The sequence below is a fragment of the Protopterus annectens genome, chromosome 3.part1 (genome assembly GCF_019279795.1).
Source record: "Protopterus annectens isolate FY-2018-M chromosome 3.part1, PAN1.0, whole genome shotgun sequence".
NCBI classification, from domain to species: Eukaryota; Metazoa; Chordata; order Ceratodontiformes; family Protopteridae; genus Protopterus; species Protopterus annectens.
The window spans coordinates 883,171,699-883,190,291 of NC_056732.1; positions in this window are offsets into that span (position 1 = coordinate 883,171,699).

Consider the following 18,593-nt stretch of genomic DNA (forward strand, 5'->3'; position numbering starts at 1 on the left):
TGCCTGTGTAATTGGCTGATTGTGATATATTTCACCTGGAAGCTTTGCTAGTTCTCCTTTTTTAACTTCCTACTACTTCTTTTCCTTCCTTTTTCTCTATTTCCACAAGGGGAAGTGGCACGCAAACAAGCACGCACACAATGTGTGCCCATTTGCAATAAATTTCCGATATATCCACGACGTATGCCTTTGGTTTCTTGTTTTCAGCTACTACCACTGTAAACACGCCTCTTGCAATCCTGAGCAACTCAGGGCAAACACATGCCACTGTGCTCCAATCACCTTACAGTCTTTCAGACATACCCCCTCATGATGTCACCTATCTTCTACTCGACTACTACCCTACTCCTACACTTACACTGTAGGGACATGGCTCACATGCCAGGGAAATTTGGGATTCATTATCCTTATCCTCATTTGCATAGGATTGCCTACTAATGCTTGGTTACATCTCTCACACTGAGATTCCCTCCCTTAGCAACCACTACTCAGCGGCCATGTTGTTTGCAGACTGCCATTCACCTGCATGGCAGAACAAGATTTTTAGTGTAAAAGCACATTTGTGGCTATTTTTCCATTTTTTTATTTTTATTTAAAGTGCAGCATATTTGCGCTACGCTTAAAAATCAGAGATCATGGAAAAAAAAATAACATTGGATTTTAAGAATTTACAACATTTGCAAATGCCAATGGCCTTATATTTGGCCATTGGCATGCTTCCTTAACTAGATGCATCCTTTATTTGGAGCTGTCATGGCTCCGTTTAGCTATTTGCAGAACGGTACTCCATTACCAATGGAGTACATTTCTGCAGATAACACTACTCTTACACGGACATGTTAGTTGTTCCTGGATAGCAAATTCACCTCATTTGCATAGCTTTCAGCAGCAAATGAGGTAATTTGCATACCATGACACTGTCCGTGCAAGAGTAGCTTTAGAAGCTCTCATGCACGTCCCTACCAGCTATTGCTGAATCGCTCAGCAGATATATTGCCTGTCTGCCGTCTTACACTGTTCTTACACTCCATGCAAGCCTTCGTAAATCTGGCCCAAAGAGTTAAGGTGCAGTACTGAAATTCTAAGGATCCATTTTACAATCAGCTTCTGCTTCATAGCTAAATGCACTACTGCTACAGCAGCACAGGAGACTTTACTGTAAACTTACAGCTGCATCATACTCAGAACTTTCAACAAATCACCAGGAACAATTCCAGAAATAAATCAGGGGCATGCATCTTTAAAATATAGTACAATTAACCTAAGGCATCTTCAGATCAAATACATGTGAATTAATTTCTAAATTAAATGAAGTCTACAATTGTACTTAAGTGTAGCATATTTTCTGTAAAACTCACCATTTTTGGAAGAGATTAAGAGGAACAGAGCTAAAACTGGAGTCAAAATCAGTTACAGTTGAATGGTATGCTGAGAAGCTTAGCAATATACCAAACTGACGTTTCTCAAGATAGAAGGAAAGTACCACACATGGACTCTTAGGCAGCAAAAAATGGACTCGGCTTTCCAGTTACAGTCTTTAAAAGCAAAGCATGACATGTTGCTGTTTCTCAGGAAAGAAAGATACATGTACATGGACCACAAGTGAAGGTTTCAGCTTAGCATACAAACTCTGCTGTAAGACAATAAGTTAAAACAGCTGCAGATTCTGCTGTTTCTTGCATCCATAACAAACTGTGCTGTAAGACAAGTATGTAAGCTGCAGACTCTGCCATTAACCAGACTGTTGTTTCTCAAGACAAGTTACTTAAAGTAAAGCAAAGTGCCGTTTCTTTCTCTGCGGACTGGTCAGACTTATGCAGCTAGTTACAAAACACACTATGCTGTAAGACAAATGAAAGCGAAGTACTACACTGCCATGCCATTTCTCAAGATAAACGCAAAGTACCACACACAGATGGCCATGAACTCTTACGCAGCCAAAAACGGACTCTTATGCAGCCAGTTACAGTTTTTTAAAAGCAAAGTACTGCCATTTCACAAGAAAGAAAGATAATGCGGAACGCAAGTGAAGGTTTCAGCATAGTAAAAACTCTGCTATAAGGCAAGTTTAAACAGCTGCAGACTCTGCTGTTTCTCATTTCCAGAACAAACTATGCTGTTAGACAAGTATGCAAGCTGCAGACTGCAGTTTCTCGTTTCCATAAGACAACTTACCTATGCTGTGAAAGCAAAGTACCACTGCCATCCCATTTCTCAAGACAAGTTAAGTACAAAATAAAACAGCTGAGGATTCTTATGCAGCCAGTTACAGTTTATACCTTACCTGAGAGAAAGAAAGAAAAAAAGAAAGAAAGAAAGAAAGAAAGAAAGATAGAAAAACGTTAACTGGTCAGACTCTGTTGTTTGTCTCATAAGTATGCAGCAAGTTACAGTTTTTCTTACCTGGGGGAGAGGAAGAAAGATACACTGACCGGTCGACTTTGCAGCAGCAAGTTAAATTAAATTAATGAATGGCTCTGATTTGTGAAGCTGGCATTATCGCGCATGACCAGGCACAAACTCATCAAAAAAAAACTTCAAAAAATAACCCGTGATTCAGAAATTAAAGGGGCCACTCAGGAATTTGTGGCACCCCAATATTTTGCCCTCAAAACCAGTATTCACTGAGGAATTCGGTACGGTTGAGAGGTATGATTCTGAATGGATTTTCACAGTAAATACATGTCAATAAACTAATTAATAAATAATTTAATTATGCCAATAAGGTTCATTGTAGTATATGAATTCATCACTGTATGCAATGTGCAGATCTGGTAAACATCCTTTTGACTTCTACACAATGCCATGCACACGCCTGATACCTGAGGTCATCTCTGTGGATGTACAGAAAGGCGAGATTATAGTGGCTGGAAAATTGCCATGCTCATACCTCCACAAATCTGTTTCACTAGAAGTAACTATAACACAAGTCAACCCCCATTAGCAACAACTAGACTAAAAAACTTTTCCAAGGCCAATTACAGCCTCTTACATGATGGCAGAAATAGCTTTTTAGCCCCTACTCCCACTGATGGAAGAGATACTTATGCTGAGTTATACACCAATGCTTTATACAAGCACCTGCACATTTGTATTGACTCTGCTGTACCTGATAAAACCATAGCAAGATCTTCAAGGTAAAAACAACCCTGCTTGATAGACAACTGCTATTAACAGGGTATATAACAGGAAAAATAAATCGGTGTCTAACTCTAGGAAGGAATGGTCTCAAAACTGTAAACACTCCCTCCTTAACTTAAACAAGCAAACAAGACTCCTAGTGAAGTCTTCCAAAGCTAACTACAAATCTAAATTAGCTTCCCTAACTAAGGATAACCAGAAGGTGTTCTTTAGTTACATCTGTAACCTCAAAGGTAAGGCCCAGATCTGTGCTGAACTCGTAGTTAATGGTACTACATATATAGAACCTGTGGATATAGCAAACCTGCTGGCTGACAGGTTCAATGAAAACTTTACTCCCCTGTCCCCACCACATATACCCCAAAGCATCCCTGACGTCTGCCACCCACCTAGTATCTCTGAGGATAAGGTATTAAATGCCTTCTCCAAGGCCATAAACACAGCATCTCTGGGACCAGGAAACATCCTGGGCTGCATTCTACATAGGTTAAAATATGAATTAGCATCACCATCAAGCACGCTTTTCAATCACAGTCTACATACTGGCTTCATCCCAGCAGAATGGAAAACAGCTACTGTTATCCCTTTGCACAAAAGGGGGTGGGTGCATCCACAGACCCTGGGACCCATTAGCCTGACCAGCCTTATTTGCAAGGCCATGGAACAAATAGTCATGGACCTTATTAACAAAGATATAGGAAATCTCCAAATGCTCAACCCCACCCAGTTTGGCTTTGTCAAGGGGAGATCATGCCTATTAAACTTGGTGGACTTCTTTGAGACAGTCATCAAAGCCCTAGATGAGGGCAAATCTCTGCATACAGCCTATGTAGACTTAGCCAAGCCATTTGACACAATCTCCCACTCAGGCATCATTGATAAACTCACCCAGCTGTGTATCAAACCATATATTGTCAGGTGGGTTGCAAACTGGCTTACTGATAGAACTCATAAGGTCAAAATGGGGGACTTCACCTTCTCCAGCAGAGCCGTAACCAGTGGTGTTCCACAGGGATCAGTTCTGGGACCCCTACTGTTTGCAATCTACTTCTCCGAAGTACAAGCTAAAACTAAAGGACTGTGGCTGACAAAGTTTGCTGATGACTGCTGATGACTGCAAACTGGGAGCGATCATTGAATCATTGAAACCCTTAGTGATCTCACCATCATGTAAGAAGGTCTTATGCAGACTAATGACTGGTTCCAAAGTCATGTCCTTAATCTTAATGCACAAAAATGCATTATCATCCCCTTCATCAAGGGTGATGTTCCTGCAAACTACCACATCAATAGCAATACCCTAAGCACACAGTCAGTGGTGAGAGATCTGGGCACACAGGTTGACAGCAACCTTAACTTCAATCACCATGTCTCCACAGTGGTAATAAGAGCATTTTATATTACTAATCTCATAAGTAAGAGCATTGTCTCCAGAACCCCCCCCCCCTCATACTCTTTCCTTATCAGGCCAATAATATAGTACAACACTCCCTTTGCTATGTTCCTTTCCAAACACCTGCAGCAACTGGAAAGACCACAAAAGTTCCTTACAAAGAAAATTCAGGGTCTTCAAGATCTGTCTTATGCAGACCGACTGAAATCATTGTCACTTTACTTTGTGTCATACAGACTGCTCAGATGCAACCCATGCCTTGCACATAGAACAATCTCTGTCCCAGCTTTAATGGAAATGCTGCACATTCGCAAGTCAAACGGCACACAAGTCACTCACTCAGAGGACCTTAACCTGGTATATGACATCAATAGAACTTGTTGGAGCTATAGATTTGTCTCACAGAGGTTGCTCCATCTTTGGAACAAGCTTCCTATACATGTTAAACAAAGCCCCTCATTGACCCTATTTAAGCACAATTTGGACGATTGGATGGGTAACTGGAAAATGACCTAAGGGGTTCAACCTGTGTCCCTCTTGGCCAGGGGCAATAGTTGCTGATTTTAGTGTCTGCTTGAACCAGACACCCCTGGGAACATGGGCTGAACTTGGCTAGGCTTGTAAGGGCCCTGTGGCCGTTAGCCTAGTAACCTCCTATGATCCTATGAAAATGTACCTCATTATGAGGAATGATCCTAAATTAGGTTGTAAGGAGCCATGTTTCTCTAAATTCTTCACTGAAATCATCTGTCACACATTCAAGTGCCAGCAATGTTTTAACTGCTAGCCAAGGTAAATAACACTGAATAACAGTAACCCATGAAAAGAATCATAGGTTCATTGGATCATAGGAGGTTACTAGGCTATCAACCTGGAGATCATTTCAAGGTTAGCCGTTTCATCTCAATGTAATACCATAGATATTTGAGTCAATACCCAGGATTGTATTTATTAATGACTGCTCATGTCCAGGAGTGTTGTAAGTGCTATCCCTAGTAAGAATTTATGGTGCTCTATCCACTCGTCCAGGTTCCTTTTGAACAGTGTCATAGAGGTGCTCTGCTTCACATGAACTGGCAGACTATTCCAAAGATGTGGCAGTCCCTGACAAACAAATATGTCTCTCTAACATGTCTTATTCAAGTCACTGGCCATATTTAGGTCCTTGGAATGGGTAGCTCTAGTCCCATTTGATTTATGGATGTGCAGCAAATTCATTAGGTTTGGGTAAGAGATTGTTCTGTAAGCCAGGAATAAGTCTCTCCTAAGAAGCCTATATGATACTGAGTATAGTGACAGGGACTTTAGTCAGTCTGTGTAAGGCACGTGCTGGAGTCCCTTGATCTTCTTAGTTAGAAACCTCTGAGATCCCTCCAGTTGCTGCAGGTGCTTTGCATGCTACATGCCGTAAGTGGAGTTATACTCAATTATGGGTCTGATTAGTGCTAAGTATAGAGGGGATATAACCTCCTTTGCTCTAGAGGTGATGCCTTTGCTAATCAATTGTGCTACGTAGAAAGCCTTCCTTGCTACAGTAGACACATGGTGGTCAAAGTTAAGGTCACAGTCTATTTGTGATCCCAGATCTCTTACCACTTTGTAGGTACATAGGGTATTGTTGTTAATCTGATAGTTTGAAGGGACACTGTTTTTACCAAAGGGAATGATGATGCATTTCTTTGCATTCAGTTATAAGTATAAAATGAATCATGGTAACCATGCTGTGAGCTTCCAAGCTGAAGCTGTTAGCAAGCTGTGAGTAAGTATTTCACATATCATCCATTTGTTCAATATTACTATGAGGTGGTGTTCCACAGTCTATGGATGGAAAATTGAGAGTAATGGCCATGCAGCCTTTAACCATATGAACATGGAGTTGCAGTTGACCATTTATTCTCAGCAGCAAATAAGGGATAGTGTACTGCCAATATTCACATCTTAAACTGCCACTGGAACTATAATACCAGAATATTTAATTATTTTGCCATCCATTGTGGAAATGAGATTTCCTTTGGTGCCTGTCATTGTGCAGTGTCTGAGACATGCAAGAACTGTTTTGTGTGCCATTTGCCTGCCTTTTCTCCTCATATCTTCGAAGATGAGAAAAGTACTGCAGAAGAAGGGGAGGGTATTGCTCTTTTTAGAGCACCAACATGGGGTAAAAAGGAGTACAAGATTTTTCTGGATATCCTTTTCAAGTACTACAGGTAGAGGCTTCTTCAGGAGGGCTCTAGTGGGCCACAGTTTACAACAGATGCCTGGAATACAACCTTCTTCAAAAAACAGTTTATTTCCCACCTAAACAATTCTTGGACATGCAACTGCGTAGCACCTGGCTGATATATTCTAACACCTTTCCACTACCCACTATCCAACCTCTTCTTTAAAACTCCCACAAGTGCATTATATTTATTATCACACATTATTTAACAACTCACTGCCACCTACTCCCCACTGTCACATCTATACCCACTAACTCTCCCCTAGACTAAGTTGAAAAGCTTTCCCTTAAAATGTTAATGAACCTCATATGAACTTGACTATATTCTCCTCCTTTGACAAACTGGCTAGTATTTTTAGTTTTTCCTTTCTTCTCCTATCTTCATTACGTCTTCATGATTATCTCTACTAAACATACTGCATGAACAACAATCATATGTTACTACCTGCTATACTTTTAATTGTATGTCTAAATCACTATGCTTATGTAAATATCTTATGCAATCATATGTTATTATCTGCTATATTTTACAACTGTATGTGTAAACAAACAATGCATATAAATATATTATGTATCATATGTTAGCAACTGTTTTTATTTTTTATTTTACATTTGTTGACCGGGATAGTCCGACTGAATGTATGTCCATTTTCAGCGGAGGCCCGGGGAGAAAAGCTCCAAGGTAAACAGAAACATTGAAACATGTTACAAATATAATTTTGACAAAGAGTTCATAAGCAATCAGGAATAAACATGTTCAACAGGCTAGAGTAAATTCCTGGGGAAGTCAGGGGTAAATTAAACAGAAGCAGATTAATAGATTTTACACATTCTGGAAGAGATTTAGCCAGACTTGATACAATGACATAGACAGTTTAGTGCCAGATGTTGTTTGAGTCTAGTTTTAAAATGACCTAGCGAGGAGAGTAAAGTAGTGTCAGCTGGTAGTGTGTTCCAGGATCTGCCTACAGAGTTTGCAAAGAAGGAGTCACCAGCTGCATTGTTAATTTTGCTTGTCTGAATTAGTAATATGTGTAACAGGGGGTGATAAGATTTTTAAGTGCAAGAGTGTTATCCAGATTATAAAGGATTTTATAAGCCATGATCAGTTGATTATAATGAATTAGACTGGGTAGTTCCAGCCACTCAAGTTGGGTAAGACTGATGCAATGATGTGTCCTGAAAGGCAGCCCAGTGGCAAACCTGGCTATGCGGTTATAACAGGTTGAGAGTTTGTTAAGTACAGTCTTGTTTAGATTAGACAGTAGAGGGGATGCATACAGAAGTGTTGAAAGAAAGTGAGAGCGAGCTATGGCAAGTTTGGCTGGAGGGGTTAGGAAGGCTTTTATTCTGTAAAATGACCATAGTTTTTTATTGATGGTTTTGATCATTTGGTTTACATATAGGTTGAATTTTAGATTACCTGTAATGACACCTAATAGTTTAGTGGAGAGGTCAGGGGAGATTATTGTGTCATCATTTGCATTTCTAATAAAGGTAAAAGCAATTGTTTCTGGAGCTTTTGTCCTTGGGCACCCACTGAAAATGGACAACATTGTCCAGTTGGACCTCCCCGGTAAACGAATGTAAAATAAGTAAATAAATAAATAATAGTTTGGCCTAGGAAATCACCTGTGTTACTACCATCTCATACACTAGAGAAAAGTGCCATCACTACTTCAGTAACTTGAGACGACACAAGGCTGACCTCCTTGAAGAATGGGGGCTCAATTTACAGCACAATCACTACCACAGTACTGTTAAGTATAGATCCTTTTACTAACCAAGTACCCTGTCAATGCATGCCAAATATAACATTTTTGATTATGCCATTTTTATATCTGAATCCTCAACAGAGATTGGAAGGAACAGGGAGATGAGTGGGTGCAGACTAGAGTGCCTAACAGGTCACTGGGATAAGTACGTCTGCTGTTGTAAAAAATGTGTCTGTTTGAATAGTTACAGCTGTAGCCATTAAAAGAACAGAAACCGGGTGTAAGAGTGGTATATGACACCAACAAAATAAAAAAGCAACCACTCTGTAGCCAATAATCCAACAACCCAACCAGAGATGGACGTTTTACTGAAATAACACTCTCCAAGGAAAGATAAAATCCAAAAAAGAAGGTCAAGCGCTTTCGTCATAAGAATTCATCAGAACATTTTGAAATTTCTTAAACACACTTTTATACAAACAGTTATCATGATTGATCACAAGTAATCAATTCTTAAAGTGGAAATGCCCTACTATGAACCATTAAAACATTAAAATGAGCATATCCAGTTTGTTTTAAAAAACATGTACCTTTTAAAACAACTGTAAAGGTTAAGGAATGAAAGACAAGTTTAGAGTTTAGAAGCCCTGAACCTTAATTCAGGTTTAATACTTATGTAATCATTAATGCCTGGGGCTTCAGTGGCATTCAGTTTGAGCTGCCACCTTGCTTCTACTCTAAGCACTTTGTTGGACCAATCACCACCCCTAATGTTTTTGCTAACCACTTCTAAAATACCAAAACAGAAAGAATGTACAGGGGTGATGGATTATTGGCTACAGAGTGGTTGCTTTTTTATTTTATTCTGTAGCCATTAAAAACAATTCTGTATAACTTTTAATAAGCTGTTCCACATTTGCAATTACTGGTATACCTTAATGGAATTAGTGCGGCTGTGTAATGTTAGAACTGTGTTTTTGCATGCTATAAATTTTATAGGTGGACAAGTGGCACATCATGTTAAGTGTATGTGCATGAAATTGTTAGGATGGTTGTGGGATCAATCCCCCCTCCAAAAAATGTTGTCATGGCAGAGTATATTTATGCGTTATCCCAGAAATATAAAGTCATTACCACAAAGTCCCTATATGTACTCTGCAAGCTTATTATTTGCCTGGGGGGTTTTAAAATACACAGCAGGTATTTCTGTCCCTTGTCTGTTATTTGTACTCCTCATATTTACCATGTGATCAGCAAGTTCATGCACCCACATCTCTGATGGACAGAGGCAGACAGTTAACTATGTCCAAAGTAGCATGTCACCGCCATATAAACTTTCTAAGTAATATAACCTTGCCTGGTATAAACACACAATACACAAAGGGGCACAACTGAGTTGTGAGGCTAGGCTAATAAAGGCCTTAGTGATCATTAGCCTCGTATATACCTATGAACCTATATGCACAATTCTGTTTTTGTAAAAGCTGAAATAGCATCACTGGCCACAAGCACAGATGCACTTTCCTGATGAATAGCTCCTGCAGTTAGCATGATCTTCAGTCAGACTGTATGTGCAGATGGCTCTTGTGCTAGTCCCATCCCCTAAATGTAATAGTTATGCAAACAGGACAATGACATCCCTGTGTAAATCATACTATAAAAAGTTTTTCTTCACTGCATGAATAACATCATAGTTAAAAATGCAATTATAATTTGTTGTATGTCTCTTTTTCCACATATTTTGTCACTATCCTTTCTCTTCCATGCATATTTTTCTCTCTATTTGTGTTATACACAGAAGCACAGAGACCTGAACTGACCACACCGACATGACCTGTCATCCCCTGATTTGACACAGTAGGAGGCTCACAACCATTAGAGGCACCCAGCACATCTGCATCCTAGCCAGCCAGAGTTAACTCCACACCTCCTACCCTACCTGCATTACCTTCATCATCTAACTCTGTACTGTAGTCTGGTACCAGTGCAAGTGGAAGTGGCTCTTTTGCCATGCTTCAGGACATGGCAGAGCTTGTATGGGAGATAAGCAGAGATTGCTATCTGAGTGACCACTCCTATGCCTCAACCTGGTATTCTCCTCCTTGGTATGACTATCTCCACCTCTGTATGTTGTACAGTCCTCCCCACTCCATTCTTCCTCATTCTGTTTGTCTGATGTCTCCTTCACTATTGTGTTCTCCCTCCCTTATTGAGTTACCTCACACCCTGCCAGTCAAATCAATCTTTCTCTGCAAACTACCCTCCCAGTCTTACCACTGCTTACTTTCCTGACTTCATTCCCCAACCTTTCCTTCTGAATAAAAAGAAGGGGGCATATCTGCAAAAATATATTCCCATCTATACACCTCATATTTCCATTTATGTTAGTAATGTAGACACGTTTGGCTAAAATTGTTCAGACAAACATTTATAGTCAGTTGACAAAGCATTGTTAATTACTGTCAGAAAATAATTATAAATATCTTTTCAGGGTCAACAACATTATTGAGCTAATAAGTTGAAAGATATACTATACATCCTCCATCCTGCTCAGTCCCCATTTGTTCACCTTGTGTTCTCTCCTCTGCTTGATTCCCCTTTATAACTCTGTCCCATACTTCCATTTCCAAACTGCAATCTGGTTAAAAATAGATAAACACAACACACACACATGTCCAAAAAGGGCTTATACACTAAAATGATCTTTCTGTAATTATACATGACACAACAGTTCATTGAGAACAACTCTGATATCTGTACACACTCACAGAGAAATTACACTTCTCTAACTGTAGCAAAACTGAAGAAAAATCCTTGACTTCCACAAAGGATTGTATCATCAATCATGCAACTGAGATGAGCTTCTGTAGCTAACATCAAGCAATAATAAAATACATTAATGTAACTGCTTCTATGATTTCACATATTCATGATGTGATGATTCCATTCTCATTGCACTTGGTCCTGGGTTCTAATCCTCTGCATGTGGAATATTGTTTCACAATATTATGTTTTCATCACATAACTTAATTTTATTCCCCTGCAGTTGTATTTTTTCAAACATGTCTTCTGAGTGCTTCAATGGCAACTCTGGCTAATGCTGTAGTTCAGAGAATATGAGTAACACAGGCATGGGTTCAAATCCATTTGGTTGTATGTCACTTCTCTTGCAATCATATTAATCTGGAAATGTGTTTTACCAACATCTTCACAGAATTATTGAAGAGATAAAAATCTTCTTACAGTAAGCAAAATTGAGTGAGACAAATTGTATGGTTATTTTATGTTTGCCAAAGGCCCTATACCTATGAAAAAACATTGGGGAAAAAATCCCTGTTTCAAGAAGTCCCACCTAGACTAATGGATGGAGAAAAGGAAATTTATATTGTGCCTGGCACCCATGTCCCTTATGGGCAGAGGTAGTCTATAAATACCTGGCCCTCAATGTCCTACTTAGATACAGTGCATCATTATTCTTTTACAAAAACTTGGCTGGGCTTAGAAAGGCCCCTTATGTAGCCTAGTGACAGTTTATGAATCTATGAAAGTCTCTTTGTTATAGAGTTTGTAGGCCTCTGCCAGTGCTTGGATATGGAAAATACTTTTCAGCATATACATTAACTTGTGAGTGTTATGCACCATTGCTATTGCCAGATGAATGTCTGCACTGCAGTGCTTGCTTAGACAAATGTATACAGGAACTCAAAAAATATATGCCCCCTGTCTTTATCCTGCTCAGTAATTCACTTGTGTATCAGTAAATACAGTATGGCTCTAGTACAAAAAGTTATCCACCTAGCAAAATATAGTGCCTATGCTTATGAAGCGCATAACAATTCTGAGTAAGAATCATGCATCTGTAACACTACAATGGAGAGCTGGGTCAATATACCTCACAGGTATTGCATTGTTAACAGGTGTTAGAGCCTCCCTGCCATTGCCAAGTAGCTCACGGGCACCCTTCTCAGGACATCAGTGATCCCAGCTACCTAAAAGCAAACCTCTGCAAGGCTGACAGCAGTTAGCATCAAAGCATGAATGGTTCAAACTCACTCCAGCTATTCTGGTAAAAAAAATAAAAAAACTGTCAAAGTGATTATTAACAGGTCTATCATTTTCACAACCCTTTGGCAATTTTGCTTTTATAATTTTTACTTTCGGAAAGAAAATTCAGGCAATTCTCTTCGCACCCATACAGGGAAAGTAGGTAGTTTTTTCACTTCAGCCACCAGGATGTACAAAATGCATTTTGTTAAAAGGTGAACAGCACTATAACTTATAATTTTACCAGGTGTTTCACATCTATTACATTGGAAAGGCTCAGAGGATGAAGAGGGGAGATAGTTATAAATAGAGCCAATGGGAGAGACTTTAAAATACTGACAGGCCACATCTGCTGTTTTTTTACTTCAAAATATTAAACCCAGTGCTGCCAGATTATCTAAACTAAACTCAATACACAACACTGTTCTCTATATTCGAAGACCATAAACTTCACCATTAACCTATTTGCACTGCTTAGACAAACACAAACTACTGTTCCAGTCCCCCTCAACACATATGCCTGAGTTTTACTCACATTGTTCAAAAAGATAGTTTTGCTTTGTAGGGATAATAAGATAATTTATCAAAGAATGATGCTTACTCTTGCAAACATCGTTATTATTATGCATTCTTTAGTATCTGGAAAACATCTTGATTTATACAAACTTGTTGGTTGTGTCCTTTCTTAATCTCCCAAACCATTTCTGAGAAGATGAATACATATCAAAAGCTCCATATCATCATTTGTAGTTTCAAAGACTTTAAAGCACTGCATTTTAGTAAAATCATATGTGTTGAAAAATCACTCCCTCTGGTGCAGTAATTAAAGTTGCAAAGATCCTAAACTGTGACATTCTGCATCAACAAAATATAAACCGCTTAATTGTCTGTAGTGCTGTATCTACCTCTAATGTGCTTCAGATATTTGCCCTAGAGCTTCAATAATTTGATCAATGAAACTTGCTTATCTAACCTGAATCTGTACTGGCACAAAATGTTCTCCATTTACATTCTGCTACTTTTCTAACCACTGCTCTTTCCTAGCATTTTATCCTCAGTTATTGGCCTGAATTCTCATTTTTGTTCTCTGCCCCCCCTCCTCCTATGTATCTTAAAATATAGTCTCACCTCTTAATACTAATCCTCCATTTTTCTCCTTTTCTCTCCCTCTACCAAGTTCATTACCGAATGTGGTACATAGCTGTTTATGCAATGCTTCTATTAATTAACAATTCTTTGTTTAAATGTATATTTGCTGATTACTTTTTTACCTCTGTTTATTATGTTCTTTATGTAGTGTTGCAATTTTTCTGGACCTATGGTCCCTGGACTTCTGCTGCAAAGGATTAGCTTTATGCCCAGTCAAACTTTCCTGATAAACAAATGCAATCCATCAATAAGTAAATAAATAAATAAATGATCTGCACACCCAAAGATGTTTTGTAGGCATAAGACATATCAGTCAAGTTTTCCACAACCAGGTCAGCATTTTTAATAAAACACCTTTCTTCTTATACATATCTCAGTAAAACACTTTAACTGGAATTGCCTCAGTCCATAATAACTTTGAAGTCCACAGAATAAATACCACATTTACATTTAATGTTCAGATTCATGAAATTCCAATGAGTGAATTAAAATCACCCATACAGATTTAAGTGACCAGTTAAATAAATGCAACCACTGGGCACATTTAATCAGTTCTGGTAAACAACTACAGATTTTCTATTTAGGCTCATGGGTGAATACTAGGCTAACTGCCCTTAAGGGCTATTTTAAACCTGTTGAGCAACCTGAGGTTAGAATCAATCTGCATGCCTTGTGTCGAGGAGATGAAGATCTTAACTGCTATGCTAAACTCACCCGGCTCCAATCACTGCTGGCAAAGAAAAGCCATCTGCAAAGCAGCATCACACAGAAAGATTTCACAGATCACAGACCAGTTCACTAACTGTGCTCACCAGGTGCATTTAACCTGTTCTTGTGGGTGAGACCGGCATTTTCTGGGTCTACATAACAAAAAGAGTGATATTGGTGTTGCTGTCAGAGTCAGCAGCTCTGGTAATGATCCAGTTTGTTCCTCTCAAATGTTAATCCTTGTCACAGTTGTGTAGTTATTTTATTTATTTATTTTATTTTACATTTGTTTACTAGGAAAGTCCAACTAGGCATGAAGTCCATTTTCAGCGGAGGCCCAGGGAGAAAAGCTCCACAAAGTTTAGCACAGTAAATGCAACAAACACAAGTTATTAAAGTACAGAACAAAAGAAAGGAGCTGTTGTATGATAATGCAGTAAAATCAGCATAGGATAAACATACACTATAACAGAACAGTATATGAAAAATATACAGTATAGTTGTAGGGCGTTCCATTCAGTTATATGGGTACATTCAAATAATGGTTAGTGCAATAGGTAAAATAAACAAAAGTTATTTAAGTACAGAACAAAGAAAGGAGCTGTTGCATGCTTGAACAGTGGGATCAACATTGGATAAACATCAATACAATACAGCACAGGAACAACATGCAATGCAGTTGCTGACTGGGTGTTGCATTCAGTTATATTAATACGAGTACTTTTGACATTACTCTGTCTGTACGTAACTAGTTTGAGTTTGTACAATTGTAATTTGCTTTTAGAAGAATGAATCAATGCAAAAAGTCTACATTAATTCAAGGTGGGATACAATTACACTATCTGGGTGGGATTATATAGTTCTACTGTTGCAGTAGGGGAGCTTATACTGTGTAATGGCTGGTACTGAATGGTTGATAGTGAAAGAGTATAGTTGAGTACTATTATGTAGAGGGAGTCTTATAATCCCATTATGGGGAGCTACACTGGGTCTTAATTGCAAGTCGAAGACCTGTTTAAATGGGACCGTAGTAGTTTTTTTAAGTTATTTTTGTTTTTTTTTTGTAGTCCTGATATCTAGAGGGATGGCATTCCATGTTTTTGCAATAGAAGTAGGGTAGAGGGACTCCCCAGAGCTATTTTGGCTTTTTGTTATTTCAACTAATGCTTTGTTGATGAATCTTAGTAGATGTTTGTTAGAATAGATATTCAATAGTCTATGTAGTGCAGGAGTTTTATCGGGACTATATAGGATTTGGTGGGCTATTGTAAATTGGTTATAGGGAAGCATGTTTGGTAATTCTAGCCAGGATAGTTGTTTGAGTGCTAGGAAGTGATGTGTACTGAAGGGTGAATCAGTTGCGAACTTTGCTATTATATTGTATATTGTTATTATATTGTATATTTATATTTGCTATTTATTGTAGCAAGTGTTTAGTTTAGTTAAGTCTGATTTTTTTAGGTTGATTAGTATGGGGGAGGCATAGAGAAGTGTGGAGACTAGATGGGTTTTTGCGATGGTAGCTTTACTGTTGTTGCTGAGGTACTTTTTGCATCTATATAGGGTTCCAAGTTTTTTATGGACTTTTTTATTGTATGTGTGATATGCATATCAAATTTCATGTTGTGATCAATGATAACTCCTTGTAGTTTGGTGTGTGGGACAGGTGTGATGGGGTGTTGTTAGCTGAGTATATTGTGAATGGAGGAACGGAGTCTATGGCTTTTATAAGATGGAATAACATAAGGTGGGTTTTTGGGGGTTTAAATGTTAGCTGAAATTTGGCTAACCAGGTTTCAACTGCGGCAAAAGATTATTTTGTCAATTTCTAGAGTTGTGGGATTGATGGGGTAGAACAGATTAGGGTGGAGTCATCAGAGTACTGGACTAGAGTGGCATGTAGGATAGCTTTCTGAAGTTTGTTGGTAAATATGGTGAAGAGGAGAGGACCAATAATGTATCCTTGGAGGACACCTAAGGTTACAAGTAGGAGGGGAGATAATGTATGTTGCCATTTGTGGCAGTTAGATAGATATTCCTGAAACCAGGCTAGAGTGGAGTGGTTTAGATTATGTTCGGAGAGTGCAGTTAGGAGTTTGGCATGGGAGACCATATCAAAGACCTTGGAAAGATCTAGGAAGACAGTGGAGACAAGGTTGCTATTGTTCTGGTGCTGACTTACAGTATTGGTAAAGTTAATAAGGGCTGTGGTAGTACTGAGACGAAATGGTACACTTGGCTCACCAGGTATAAATCTTGTATTTCTGATCCAATGAGATGAAAGCCTATTCAAATGAGGTTTGAAAACATAATGAGGACAGGGCTTTCAAAAGTCAGAAAGTGTACCAAACGCAGGTCTTTCATAAGTCAGAAAGGGTATCAAGGAATCCATGAGTACAGGTGCCTTTGGGAAGAGGTTTGGGAGTCCTTTACATGATAGACTAGCCACAATTTACAATAGGGTATTAATGCTGCTACTAATTCTGGCTTTGTATAGTCAGTGAAGTTTTATACTGAAACTTCAGATATTTGGAGATGCATACTTAATCAATGCCTCAATTCTAGAGTTTATAAGTTCATAGGTGGTTACTAGGCTAATGAACACAAGGGTTATTTTAAGCCTAGCCATGCATCCCAAATCTCTGACAAGTTCTGATACCTTTGACAAGTGTAAGCATGGGCCTGGGAGATAAGCCATTTACAGGTTACCTGTGTCCATTAGAGACAGGGATGAATTTCTGGTTTCCCATCTAATTGTCCAAGTTGCACTTGAATTGGGTTAGGGAGGAACTCTGCTTCACACTGATGGGAAGCCAGTTCCATAGACATTAAGTTTTGGGATACATACCAATCTCTCCAGCAGGTGCTATTTATATCACAGGCAAGATTTATGTCTTTAGAATGGGTAATTCTGGTGCCATTTGTTTTGTGGATATGCAAGAGGTCAATCAGAGTGGGGTCTGACAATGCCCTGTATGCCAGGCATAGATCTCCCCTCAAAAGCCAGTAGGAGACAGAATACAGGGATAGGGCCTTGAGGTGGTCTGCATAGGACATTTTACTTATGCCCTGTATTTTTTTAGTGAGGGACCTCTGTGGACATTCCAAATGTTGGATATTCCTGGTTATTTACATACCAAAGGGGGCATTGTACTCAGTGATAGGACTGATGAATGCCGAATACAGTGGAACAATGACTTAATTGGACGTAGATGCCATATCTTTGTTTATAAGTGGTGCAACATAGAATGATTTCCTCACCATTATAGATACATGACAGTCAAAGGCTAGATTACTATCTATGTATGGCCTTAAAGTCCCTGACTACTGGGTCAACTCTAAGGGGTGTGTTGTCAGTATGATACTTACCAGGGATGGATGACTTCCCAATTAATACTATTATGCATTTCTTGGCAGAACATTTGTGTCAGTGTGAGATTCAATGACAGCTCCTAATTTGCAATTATCTGCAAATGTAGTCAGCCAGAGACCACTGACATTAGCCTTGATGTCTGAGAAGTAAATGGTGGACTCCCCAATTCTAACTTCCTGGGTCCTCTCTGTGAGCCAGTTGGCTATCATTTGGGTGACATATGGGTTTGGGCCTAACCTCTTGAGTTTCTCAACAATGTCTGAGTGGGGTGTTGTGTCAAATGCCTTGGCCAGGTCAAGGTAGGCAGTGTGAGCAAATCTGCCCTCATTCATGTCTTTAGTGACCTTCTCCAAAAAGTCCACCAGACTGAGTAGGCATGAGCTGCCCTTGATGAAACCAAACTGCGTTGGGTCCTGTGTCTAGAGGTTTACTATATCTCTATTGATCATTTCCATGATAATTCTTTCCATGGCTTTACACATAAGACTAGTGAGACTTATGGGTCTGTAGTTTCCAGGGTCTGCAGATGGCCCACCTTTGTGCTGAGGGATGACTGTTGCTGTTCTCCATTCATGAGGCAGGAAGCCTGTTTGGAGGCTACAGATAAATAGTAATTCCAGAGACCCTGATAGGACATGTTTCATGCTATTTAGAAGGCTTCCTGGGATATTGTCTGGGCCCCTTGATGCAGTATTCATGGTCCTAGAGAGCACATTAAGGACTTGTTCCCTAATGATAGTAGGAGGAGTTATATTTGATGATATTTCCTGATGGAAGGTTGAGGGGGGAGAGAAGGGTAAAGCTGGAGCTGAATTTATCTGCCAGGAGGTTCATAGGTTCATAGGTTCA